This window comes from Artemia franciscana, chromosome 7 (assembly GCF_032884065.1).
Source record: "Artemia franciscana chromosome 7, ASM3288406v1, whole genome shotgun sequence".
NCBI classification, from domain to species: Eukaryota; Metazoa; Arthropoda; class Branchiopoda; order Anostraca; family Artemiidae; genus Artemia; species Artemia franciscana.
The window spans coordinates 32,977,818-32,991,104 of record NC_088869.1 but is presented as its reverse complement, the minus strand read 5'-3'; the positions used below and the strand labels follow the sequence as shown (position 1 = coordinate 32,991,104).

The 13,287-nt window shown below is 35.8% G+C and overlaps 1 protein-coding gene across 4 annotated transcripts in view; it reads right to left on the bottom strand.

Moving 5' to 3' along the window:
• Positions 1-6,878, bottom strand: part of LOC136029174 (transient receptor potential channel pyrexia-like) — a 57,156-nt gene extending 50,278 nt beyond the window's left edge. Inside the window, exon 1 of one of the 4 annotated variants that reach the window (XM_065707288.1) lies at positions 3,389-6,878. The gene's annotated coding sequence lies outside the window, so the exon portion shown is untranslated. The other 3 variants (XM_065707289.1, XM_065707287.1, XM_065707286.1) reach the window with 3 other exon arrangements.
• Positions 6,879-13,287: the final 6,409 nt, after the last annotated feature.

Sequence of the window (13,287 nt, the reverse complement as noted above, 5' to 3'; positions counted from 1 at the left end):
TCGTTTTTTAGTTTTGTTTTTCTCCTTTTTTTTTTTCCTTTTTTTTTCTTTTTTAGTTTATTTAGATTTTTAGATTTTTTAGTTTTTTTATTAGTTTTTAGTTTTTTTTTCTTTTTAGTTTTTTTGTAGTTTTTACCTTCTTTTTAGTTTTGTTAATTTTTTTTTTTACTTGTGTCCTGGTCGTCATTTATACTCCCTGTGTCCCGGTGCTTTGTTGATTGCTAATCGAACATTCCTTTTGTCCTGGTCGCTTTCTCTTTGAGTGTCGTCATTTATTTTTTTCTTTTTTAGTTCTTTTAGTTTTTACCTTTTTTAGTTTTTTTTTAGTTTTTAGTTTTTTTAGTTTTTTACCTTTTTTTAGTTTTTTTAGTTTTTTAGCTTTATTATTTTTTTTATTAGTTTTTAGTTTTTTTGTAGTTTTTGCCTTTTTTTTTAGTTTTTTGTCCTGGTCGCTTTCTCTTTGAGTGTCGTCATTTATTAGTTTTTTCCTTTTTTTTTTTAGTTTTTTATTGGTTTTTACCTTTATTTTAGCTTATTTTTCAGTTTTTTCCTTTTTTTTAGTTTTTTTTTATTTTTTATTTTTTTTAGTTTTTTACCTTTTTTTAGTTTTTTTAGTTTTTTTAGTTTTTTAGCTTTTTTACTTTTTTTATTAGTTTTTAGTTTTTTTTTGTAGTTTTTGCCTTTTTTTAGTTTTTTCAGTTTTTTTTTTAGTTTTTTATTGGTTTTTACCTTTATAGTTTTTTTAGTTTTTTAGCTTTTTTATTTTTTTTATTAGTTTTTAGTTTTTTTTTGTAGTTTTTGCCTTTTTTTAGTTTTTTCAGTTTTGACGTCACCTAATCCAGTTTTTTCAGGTGACGTCACCTGACACATCCATCCACACATCCATCCACACATCCACAGACAGACAACTTATTTTTATATATATAGATATATATATATATATATATATATATATATATATATATATATATATATATATATATATATATATATATATATATATATATATATATATATAAATGTCAACTCAAGATATATTTGTTGCGTCCAAATGCCGAAAATATACGGCAGTCCAGTTTTTTTATTTTCCAATTTTTTCTTCTGAGCCAAAATAGCCCTTTGCCGACTTTTTTGTCACCTTTTCTGTCGACTTTTTTCTCTTACAACCCATGTATTAAGACTTTTAAATTATTTTTTATGCCCAAAGCAAATTCCATTAGGAATATCTGGTGACATCAAAGCTTTCTTCCTACAAGAGTAAGGTAAGTGTCGTATACTATATTATGAAAAAAAAAGCTTTGATTTTGGAAAAAAGCTGTTTTTTTAAAGTGACTTAAACATATGTTAAGGGCTTACACGAAAATGTTCTTCATCCAGTTGAAGGCGCCTCGGACATCCTGCAACATACTTAGATAATAAAATTTATAATAATCAGGTCTGCCAAAAACTAGCTCAAGAATGCAAGAGCAACAAAGATGCATTCCGTAAAATTTAACCTCATAAGTCGAAAAATAGCATAAACAATACATAATAATTACTACTGAAAATGCAACTCGAATATTTGCATAGGAAATCTTGAAGAAATATCTAATGTAAAAAGCAGTAAATAGCATAAAATAGCGGTCCTCACTGCAATGACCAGATGATTGGGAATTAGTCTTTGAAGCAGCGCCGAAATAAAATTGGGCGGCCGTATAAGCAATTATGCTCAGTGGCGGCGCGACATCAATTGATCGGCGTTTGTTTTATTGCTAGAATTTTTTGCTTGTTTTTTAAACGTCCTTAAAATTAAATTGGTATCAGTTCTTTTCGTTGTTCTTTCTAAGCAAGAGTTCCTGGGGTCCACAATTTCTTTTCAGCTCTGTTATCATGACCGAGCCTTGGACAAAATAAGGACGAGACATCAATCTCAAATTCTCCCAAACATTCTTTAAATCCAAATGATCGACAGTGAGACCTTAGACTGCCTAATATAATTTAAAAAAATAAAAAATTTAGAATTTAATTCAATTTAAATCCTAAGACTTCAGTGAAAACAAATTTACTTGCACCATATCTGGCACGAGAAAACCTCTAGGGTAAGCTCAAGGGAGTCAGATAAAACCTCAGGTTTTAGTTTTCCAGCGCCAAGAATTTTATCATAAGCCAAAAAAGTATTTTTCAAGAGTATATTATTCCACCATTAGGAACTTCATATTCAAGAAAAATTGTGAAATAATGCTAAATTACTGTAACGGAACTCTTTAAAAATGCAAGAAAGCTTATTGAATTATGCCCAAAAAGCCTGAAATGTTTCAAAAAACTTCAATTTCTAAGTTTTTCTTTTTCTAAGCTGACATTTTAATCTAAAATTCAAAAAACGTGACAAAGAACCTGGCAAAATGAAACTCAATTCTATTGAATTCTGAAATCCCCTTCCCGCCCTAATCAAAAGGAGAGGTCCCCAGCTCTTCTGAGAGGCGTCCAACGAATGTTCAAATGAATATGACACTTCCTTTGAAGAGTTTTAAAATTTTCATTAGAGTATCTAAGATTAAACTGACCTTATTAATTTAAATCGAGTAAGTTATATAAATAACTCTCTTTTCACTAGGCAACTGCGGTCTTTTCCTGTTTGAATTCTGGCTAGCAAACCTTTTTTTTCTTTTAATAGGTAGTTTCGTCAGACTTTCCGTAGACACGTTTTTTTGACACGTTCATTATTTTAGAGGGTACATATGAACAGAACCAAAAATACAAAGTGTGTTATATCAGATCGAGTACCTTCAGTAAGACGTAGTTTGTTCTTGAATAATTAATGGTAACGATTAAGAGCATGAGGTGTTGGATCGAATGGGGTAATCGTCCTCAATGGGTTCGGTGCAGTTAGTAAGTTTTGCTTATGTTCATATGAACTTGCTGAATAACAAATAAATGTTATCAAAACAAAGTCTTACCTATCCAAAACTGTCGTCACTCTAGCCTAGGATCTGTCAATAAGAAGAGTAGAAAAAACAGTCCCGAAATCATAACCTAACAACATCCCCTCCCATAAAATTGGCTCTAATACTAACGGGGTACAGGGGAATTGTTATAACCTAAAGATTTTCTATTTTTTCAATTGTGTGCTTTTTTTCATCTTCTTTCAAATGCATGGTCAAATCCCCTCCTTTGAATGTGTTAGAATTCTGTTAAATATGAGATTTTTTGAAAGGGTAATGATACTGTCATAGCAAGGGTTTCTATACTGATACTTTAACAAGGTTCCCATCATGCGGACCTTGGCGTGACATTGCCACAAATAAGACACAAACTACAGTCTAGAACTAATGATAACTCTTTCTTGTCGTCCCACGTTTTTTCAATGACTTCGCTCATAGTCATTCTAAACATAAGTTTTGCCTCTTACCTATTACCAGTTGTAGGTAAATAATCACCAAAGGGATGGGCCCACAATCAGTTCTTTTAAAGAACACCTTTCAGATAAACTGCATTACTTAAACTGTTCGATTTTGAAAATTTCGTCTGCTTTGAAAAATTTTAAATTGTTTATTCTAATGTCAGGGTAGCGATGAAAGGATGTCGGCAAAGCTTAGAAATATTCATGATTAATCTGAGGTTTTCAAATGTTTACAAAAAGGTTGGAGGAACATAAACACACATAAGATGATGAAAGATACGGACTAGATAAACAAAGTGAAAGACAGAAGAAAGACCAGCCGCACTTATGGCGGATCTAAAATAACATCAAGGGGTAATAACTTCCTGGTTGGTACCAATAATGACAAAAATAGGAGTAGATGGTTTGCACAAACACTAATATGCATAAAGAAAAGCACTGATACTGGGAATAAAGAGGAAAGAAGGAGCACAATTTCAGATATTTAATTTCTCTAAAAAAATAGACTAGGTCATCTGTTAAAAACAAGAGCTAAGAGCTCATATGGCAATTGTGACGAGGTCGGAAGAGCCAAGAGACAAGAACTCATATGGTATGAGCTCTAGCAAAATTCTAAGAATCAATAGATTGATTTAAAAGGAAAATGAGAGGCCTAATGCTGGTCGGGATTTAAAATAAGAGCTCTGAGTCACGAGGTCCTTCTAAATATTAAAATTCATTAAGATCCGATCACCCACTCGTAAGTTAAAAATACCTCAATTTTTCTAATTTTTCCTCTCCCTTCTGTCCCCCAGATGGTCGAATCGAGGAAAACGACTTTATCAAGTCAATTTGTGCAGCTCCCCGACACGCCTACCAATTCTCATCGTCCTAGCACGTCCAGAAGCACTAAACTCGCCAAAGCACTGAACCCCACCACCTAACTCCACCAAAGAGAGCGAATCCAGTCCGGTTACGTCAATTACGTATCTATGACATTTATGAGCATTTTCCAATATTTCCGGTTTCCTCCTCCAGCTCCCCCCAATGTCAAAAGATCTGGTCGGGATTTGAAATAAGAGTTCTGAGACATGAGTTCCTTCTAAATATCAAATTTTATTGAGATCCGATCACCCATTCTTAAGTTAAAATTACCTCAGTTTTTCTGATTTTTCCAAATTAACAACCCCCAGCTCCCTCAAAGAGAACGAATCCGTACCAATTATGTCAATCTCGTATCTATAACTTGTGCTTATTCTTTCCATCAAGTTTCATCCCGATCTCTCCATTCTAAGGGTTTTCCAAGATTTCCGGTTTCTAAGATTTCTGTTTCCCCTCCAACCCTCTGTGTCCCCGGATCCGATTCGAATTGAAAATGGAGCATCTGAGACATAAAACTCTTCTATATATCAACTTTCATTCAAATCCGATCACTCATTCGTAAGATACCTCGATTTTCACGTTTTCCAAGAATTCCGGTTTACCCCTCTAATTCCCTTCAATGTAACCAGATCTGGTCGAGATTTAAAATAAGAGTTCTAAAGCACAAGATCCTTTTAGATATCAAATTCCATTCAGATCTGATCACCCGTTCGTAAGCTACAAATACCTCATTTTTTCTAACTTTTCTGAATTACCCCCCCCCCCCAACTCCACCAAAGAGAGCGGATCCGGAGGGTTTCATCCTGATCTCTCCACTTTAAGCGTTTTCCAAGATTTCCGGTCCCCCCTCTAATGACACTGGATCCGGTAGGGATTTAAAATAAGAGATCTGAGTTTCGAGGTCCTTCTTAATATGAAATTCCATTAAGATACGATCACTCTTTCGTAAGTAATAAATACCTCATTTTTTCTAATTTTTTAGAATTAACCCTCCCTAACCAACTCCTCCAAAGAGAGCAGATCCGTTCCGGTTATGTCAATCCCGTATCTAGGACTTGTGCTTCTTTTTCCCACCAAGTTTCATCCCAAGCCTTCCACTCTAAGCATTTTCCGAGATCTTAGGTTCCGCCTCCCTCCAATTCTCCTTCGCCGGATCCGGTCGGGATTTAAAATAAGACCTCTGAGACACGATATCCTTCTAAACATTAAATTTCATTAAGATCCAATCACTACTTCGTAAGTAAAAAATACCTCATTTTTTAATTTTTCAGAATTAATCCTCCTACCCCGACTCCCCCAAAGAGAGCGAATCCGTTCCAGTTATTTCAATCACGTATCTAGGACTTATGATTTTTTTTCCACCAAGTTTCATCCCGATCCCTCCACTCTAAGCGTTTTCCAAGATTTTAGGTCCCCCTCTCAACTCCCCCCAATGTCACCGGATCCAGTCGGGATTTAAGATAAGAGCTCTGAGACACGAAATCCTTTCAAAAATCAAATTTCATTAAGATCCGATCACATCTTCGTAAGTTAAAAATACCTCATTTTTTCTAATTTTTCAGAATTAAGAATTCCACCAAAGAGAGAGGATCCGTTCCGGTTATGTCAATCACGTATCTAGGACTTGTGCTTATTTTTCCAACCAAGTTTCATCCCCATCCCTCAACTCTAAGCGTTTTCCAAGATTTTAGGTTCCCCCCTCAACTCCCCCCAGTGTCACCGGTTCTGGTCGGAATTTAAAATAAGAGCTCTGAGACACGGTATCCTTCCAAACATCAAATTTCATTAAGATCCCATCACCCGTTCGTAAGTTAAAAATAATTAATTTTTTCTATTTTTTTTTCAAATTAACAGACCCTCTCCTTCCCCCCCCCAAGATAGTCAAATTGCAAAAACAACTGTTTCTAATTTAATCTAGTCCGCTCCCTGATATGCCTGCCGAATTTCATCGTCCTAGCTAACCTGAAAGTGCCTAAAGTAATAAAACCGGGACCGACAGACATACCGACAGAATTTGCGATCGCTGAATGTCACTTGGTTAATACCAAGTGCCATAAAAATGTGTTTGTCAGCAAGACATTTTTTTTTATTATCTGTATTTATAAAAAAGAAGGTAAAATTCTAGTTAATTGACTTCTTGCTATCTCAGAAAGGGTTTAGGTTAGGAAAATGAAACTTTCAGGGATGAATCCACAGATTAAAGTATGTCCTGGGAAGGTATTTTGAAGCAACTACCTCTACTCCTTCTCCCTCTAGAGGGCCCTGACCTTTGATGACCTTTAAAAATATGTGTGTTATAAAAGTGAAACCTTACAAAATAGATCTTCTGGTAAATTGAAGTGCAAAAAAATCGTTTTCAGCTTCATAACTTTGCTCAGTTCTATTTTATAAGGTTTTAAAGATATGCAAATACTTTTCCTAAATTTTGAAAGAAATCCATTGATATGGCTAAAAATTCTACACAAACAAGAGGGATATCATTTTCAGAACTAAAGGCAGAGAAAAAGCAACTAGTAACTGAAAATTAAAGTAAAATGTTGTTTTGTCAACATTTTAATAGGTATAGACTTGTCATGTAGGCATTTTTCAGGGCCCTCTAGAGGGATAAGGAGTGGAGGTGGGTACTTTAAAATACCTTCCCAGGACATACTTTAGCCTCTAGACCTATCCCTGAAAGTTTCATTTTCCTAACCTACACCCTTTCCAAGATAGCAAGAAGTCAATTAACTAGAATTTTACCAAAAAGAAATTCAAACAGCTTCTGTTTAGTTTTACTGGAACAGTTGATTTTGCAATCTAACTCTATCGCCCACTTCTTTAAAAAAAATTAAATAATAAATAAATGCCAGCCGCAATGCGAATTTACGGGAGAGGCTATCTTCGTTTTTTGAGAGAAACATTTCGGAAGCTCAAAATCAGGCAGTCTTCCAGTGAGTATTGTATACTATTCTCACAGTATTTTAAAATACAACATAGCTCGGGGAACAAGAACGGGGGACCAAATAAAGTACACCAGGACCTCCAATTTCAAACACTGGACTGACAGACTCCAAACCACAAGTTTCATAAAATTTGTGCTTTCCGGAGTTAATAAATATGATTTCTCTCACTTTTTCGGTCAGTTCCCATATTTTTCAAGATAGTTCTTTTTTATTTAGATTGAAATCGTGGGTTTTTGATATGGTAGTTTCCGCTATAGGTTAAGTCAATAGGAACATGAAACGTTCCGAATAGACAGGTATTGGCATAAGTAAGCAGAATATGAAATAAATGGCAGCGCAATAGTGCTGCCTGAGTAAAGAACAGAGTGGGCACAAGGTATTATTTTTTTTTTTTCGGCTAAAACACTTTGCATAGAAGGAGTTGTCGCAGAAACTATGAAAGGAGCTCATTCGACTGGAAATTGAAAGTTCTAGTGCCATTTTGGAGAATAAGCATTGATTGGAGGACAACCAGCTCCCAACATCCTAATTTTTTCCAAAAATACCCTACCAAAATTTTGGAATAGCTATTTTGCTCAACAGAGTTTAAAGGTCCAGTAATTATGTCTTTGGAGACATCAACCCATCCGCAGCCCTCGGGGCAAGGTATAAAAGTTAGACTAATTTCCCATTGTTAAAAATCATAGTTTTGATGGACGGAGTGGCAGTAAAAACTTTTGAGAAGATCTATTTGACTGGAAATCAGAAGTTCTAGTGCCCTTCTCAGGAGTCAAAAAGATCGTAGGGCAACTAGCCCACTCCCCTACGTCCTCTATTCCCCCAATGAATTCGATAGGAATTTCGTGATAGTCATTTTGTTAAAAATAGTCCACACATCATATAACATTGCCTGCAGGGTTGGCACAAACCTCCCAGATCCCAGGGGCAAGGATTGTAAATTATACCCCAAGGCATAAAAGGTTATTACGAAAAATTTGGTGAGATAAAATTCGGAAAAGGCTAGTTCCCAAATTGGAAGTTCTAGTTCCCTTTTGAAGAGTCAAAAGTGATTGGAGGGCAAATAGCCACCGCACTCCATTCATTCCCCCAGACACATCCTATCAAAATTTTGAGATAACCATTCTGTTCAGCATAGCTGAAAAATCGAGAAATTGTGTCTTTGGGAACGTCTATTCCCCCCCCCCCCCAAAAAAAAAAACCCTCAGGGCAAGAGCTAGAAGTTATGATAATTGCCCATTATTAACATAGTGGGTTCTTACAGAAGGAGCGACCGCATAAACTTCAGAGGAGAGTCATTCGATTTGAAATCAGTTCTAGCACCCTTTTTAAGATTCAAAAGTAATCGGAGGGCAACAAGCCCTCCCACATCCAACGTCGTCTTTTCCCCAGATATATCCGATCGAAATTTTGAGATAGTCATTTTGTTGGAAAGTAGTCCAAAGGTCATACAACAAGGCCTTTGGAGTTGTTACAACCCCGAAAAGCCTGGGATCAAGGGTTGTAAAATATACCCCAGGGGTATATAAGGTTTTTATGGAAGGGGTTGTCACGTGAACTTTGAAAAAAGCTCATTTGATTAGAAATTGAAAGTTTTAGTTCTATTTTGAGAAGAAAAAGTAATCGAAGGGCAACAAGTCCAACTCGCAGAGTCGTATGATCACATAACAAAGCCTCCATGGCTGACAAAACCCTCAAGGGACCTGGGGCAAAGATTGTAAGGTATGCCTCGGGGGTTTATAGGGTTTTATGGAAGTGATGATCGTATAAACTTTTGAGGAAGGTCATTTGACTCAATTACGAAAGTTCTCGTTCCATTTTTTAAAGTTAAAAGCGATCTGAGGGCAACTAACCCCTCACCCTCCACAGCCTCTTTTCGACAAATGCATCTGGTTGAAATTTTGAGATAGCCATTTCGTTCAAAATAGCCGAAAGGCCATATAACAATGCCTCAAAGACAAACCTCAAGTACCCTCAGGGCAAGGATTGTTTGTTTTACCCAAGGGGTATGTAGGCTTTTATTAAAATTTAAGAATCTAATGCCATTATTAAGAGTCAAATGTTATTAGAGGGCAACCAGTCACCCCCCCCCCCCCGAATCCATCATTTCCTAAAACACATCAAATAATCACTACTTTTGTTCAGCATAGTTAAAAGGTTCAGTAACTATGTCTTGGTGATACCTACCCCCTCCCACAGCACTCAGTGCGAGGTATGTGGAGATTTGCACGCTACTCCCAGTACAACAACTAATGATATCGCTAGTGGTGCTACTATTGCTACTACTACTACTACTACCACTACCCCTACTACCACTAAAACTTCTGTTTCTATTGCGAGGTCTGCCAAGGTTGAGAATATTAAACTGAATATGTAAGGTAATGTTGAGGGGGAATTGGTTTACCATTTTGGAACGGTTTACCATTTCAAGATGAAGCTTCTGGGGCATCATGAGGGGGAAATTCAACTGACCAAAAGGCTACACGTACATGCTATTGCTGCTATTACTGTTAGTACTAGTACTAATACAACAATATTGCTGCTCCTACTACTACAACTAGTATTATGATAATAGTACTAGTAAGGCTAAATGCATAAAGGTCAAAATTTGACAGAATATCGAGGGGACATTTAAACTAAATCAAAACACACTATGTGGATGCAAGTTGTAAAAGCGGCGTGTCTCACGAATGGATTAGGGTATTGATTGAAACTTTCAGAAAGCCACATGGTGGTACATTCGTTCCTGAAAGTCATATAGTCTACTAGCTGTATATTTATAACTATGTAAACTTGCGAATGTAGAACATTCTTGGCTGTCCCATTATCTGTGCATATAAATGGATTGTCAGGTTTACCGACTCTTGAACATGCAACATATAATTGCTCATGGGAAAAACAATCTTCGCGCCACCCCAACACCTAGTTGGAGGGGTGCTTCGCGCCCCCCCTCGTGCGTAAGTCGTTATGCGCCATATTAGTTACGCGCCATTGTAGCTGTGTCCCTGTGTCCCACCTGTGAATAGAGATAGATATAAATATATGTTTTTAACTACGTAAAACATGCGAATATACAACATTCTTCGCTGTCCCATTGTCTGTGCATATAAATAGCATTTATATTCCCTGTGTCCCGGTCGTCATTTGTAATTTCTCTTTGAGTGTCCCGGTCATCATTTATATTCCCTGTGTCCCGGTCGTCATTTGTGTCCCGGTGTCCCGGTCTGTAATTTCTATTCAAACAAACCCTGTGTCTCAGTTGTCAATTATATATCTCGCCTGTGCCCCCGGTGTAGTTGTGTCCCTGCGTCCCAGTCGTCATTTATATGGCCGGTCGTGATTTGTGTCCGGGTGTCCCAGTCTGTAATTTTTCTTTGAGGTTCCCGGTCGTCATTTATATTCCCTCTGTGTCGGTCGTCATTTGTGTCCTGGTCTGTAATTTATCTTTGAGTGTTTTTTCTTTTTAGTTTTTTTTCAGTTTTTTACATTTTTTCAGTTTTTTTTCTTCTTTATTTTTCAGCGTCACTATGAAGTACATATCGCCGAACCTTTGTTTTTTAACTTAAATCTGGTAGGCATTGATGACCTTATCCAAGTCAAAATCCCAAACCCAATCATCATCGCTATCATTTTCAGTTTTGACATGTTTTGACTCTCGCTTTCCAGGTGGATTTTCATCTAACTGCGCGGTTTTGCGTCCTTTAGCCGCAAACCTGTTTTCTTACTGTTCTTGTGATTCCTCGGCACACTTTCTTTTCTTACTTTCTCTATCAGCTGCAAGCCTGTTTTCTTGCTGTTCTTGTGATTCCTCGGCACGCTTTCTTTTCTTACTTTCACTATCAGCAGCAAGTTTTTTGGCATAGACTCTTTGAGCAGCTTCCTCGGCTGTTGCCATTGTACGATCTTCAGTCATTTTACAATTAAACATTTTTCCGTGAACGCATGTCTTAAATACCATTAATGACGTCACCGTCATAACAAAAATGACGACAACTAACTTCATGACGTCAGTCGACACAGAAACATGACGTCACCTGACAGACACACAGAAAGACAACTTATTTTTATATATATAGATAGATATATATGTTTTCTTTTTAGTTTTTTTGTAGTTTTTACCTTTTTTAGTTTTTTTCTTATTTTGTATTAATGCTAAAGCCAAGGTTCAAACCTGGAGCCTCTCGGACCTAGAACCTGAAACATAACGCTTTACCAACTCAGCTACTTCGGCTTGAATACATTCGTTTTGAGCAGCTTCCTCGGGTGTCGCCATTGTAGGTTCTTCAGTCATTTTACAATTAGAAATTTCTCTTTCAACGGTCTTCTTACAATTAAAAATTTGTCTTTGAACGATATACTTAAATACCTGTGTCCTGGTCGTCATTTATATTCCCTGTGTCCCGGTCGTCATTTGTGTCCCGGTATCCCAGTCTGTAATTTCTCTTTGAGTGTCCCGGTCGTTATTTATATTCCCTGTGTCCCGGTCGTCATTTGTGTCCCGGTCTTTAATTTCTCTTTGAGTGTTTTTTCTTTTTAGTATTTTTTAGTTTTTTATATTTTTTCTTTTTTCAGTTTTCTTTTTCTTCTTTATTTTTCAGCTTCACTATGAAATACATATCGCCGAACCTTTGTTTTTTTAACTAAAATCTGGTAGGCATTGATGACCTTATCCAAGTCAAAATCCCAAACCCAATCATCATCGCTATCATTTTCAGTTTTTATATGTTTTGACTCGCGCTGTCCAGGTGGATCTTCATCTAACTGCGCGGTTTTGCGTTCTTTAGCCTCAAGCCCGTTTCCTTGCTGTTCTTTTGATTCCTCGGCACGCTTTCTTTTCTGACTTCCTCTATCAGCAGCAAGTTTTTTGGCATAGACTCTTTGAGCATCTTCATCGGCTTTTGCCATTGTAAGTTCATCAGTGATTTTAAACTTAAACATTAATAGATTTCTATGTGAACATATATGTCTTAAATATCTTTAATGACGTCACCGTCATAGCAAAAATGACGACAACTAACTTCATGACGTCAGTAGACACAGAAACATGACGTCACCTGACAGACAGACACACAGACAGACAACTTATTTATATATATATATATATATATATATATATATATATATATATATATATATATATATATATATATAATTTCATCAGTCGACAAACATGACATCAGTCGACAAACAACTTCATGACGGAATAATGCTCAATCCTCATAATGACGTCAGTCGACAAACATGACGTCAGTCGACACACAAACATGACGTCAGTCGACAGACAGACAAACAACTTATTTTTATATATATAGATAGATATATATATATATATATATATATATATATATATATATATATATATATATATATATATATATATATATATATATATATATATATATATATATATATATATATATATATATATATATATCCTCCTTTATTTTTCAGTTTTTTTCCTTTTTTTATTTTTTTTTTATTTTCAGTTTTTAGTTTTTTTTTATGTTGCATGTTCAAGAGTCGGTAAACCTGACAATCTATTTATATGTCCCCCAACAGTAGTTTTTATATATATGGATAGATTCGGTCGTTATTTGTGTCCCGGTGTCCCTGTCTGTAATTTCTCTTTGAGTGTCCCGGTCGTCATTTATATTCCCTGTTTCCTGGTGTCCTGGTCGTCATTTGTGTCCCGGTGTTCCGGTCTGTAATTTCATCAGTTGACAAACATGACGTCGTCATAACAAACATGACGACAACTAACTTCATGACGACATACAGCTCAATCCTAATGACGTCAGTCGACAGACAGACAAACAACTTATTTATATATATATATATATATATATATATATATATATATATATATATATATATATATATATATATATATATATTAAATTGTTCAAATCGTTTTTTAATCCCCTACCAACCCTGAAAAATCCTTCATTAAAACTCGTCCCCCTCACTCCAAAAAATCCTGGACACGACCCTGGTTGTTTCTATCCGCTATTCACATTGCTAAAAATTATTCTGAATCAGTCCGGTTCCATTTAAAAGGCCCCCAAGTGCCCTTTCGGCTGATGTGGAAATGGCAATTTAAAAATCTTA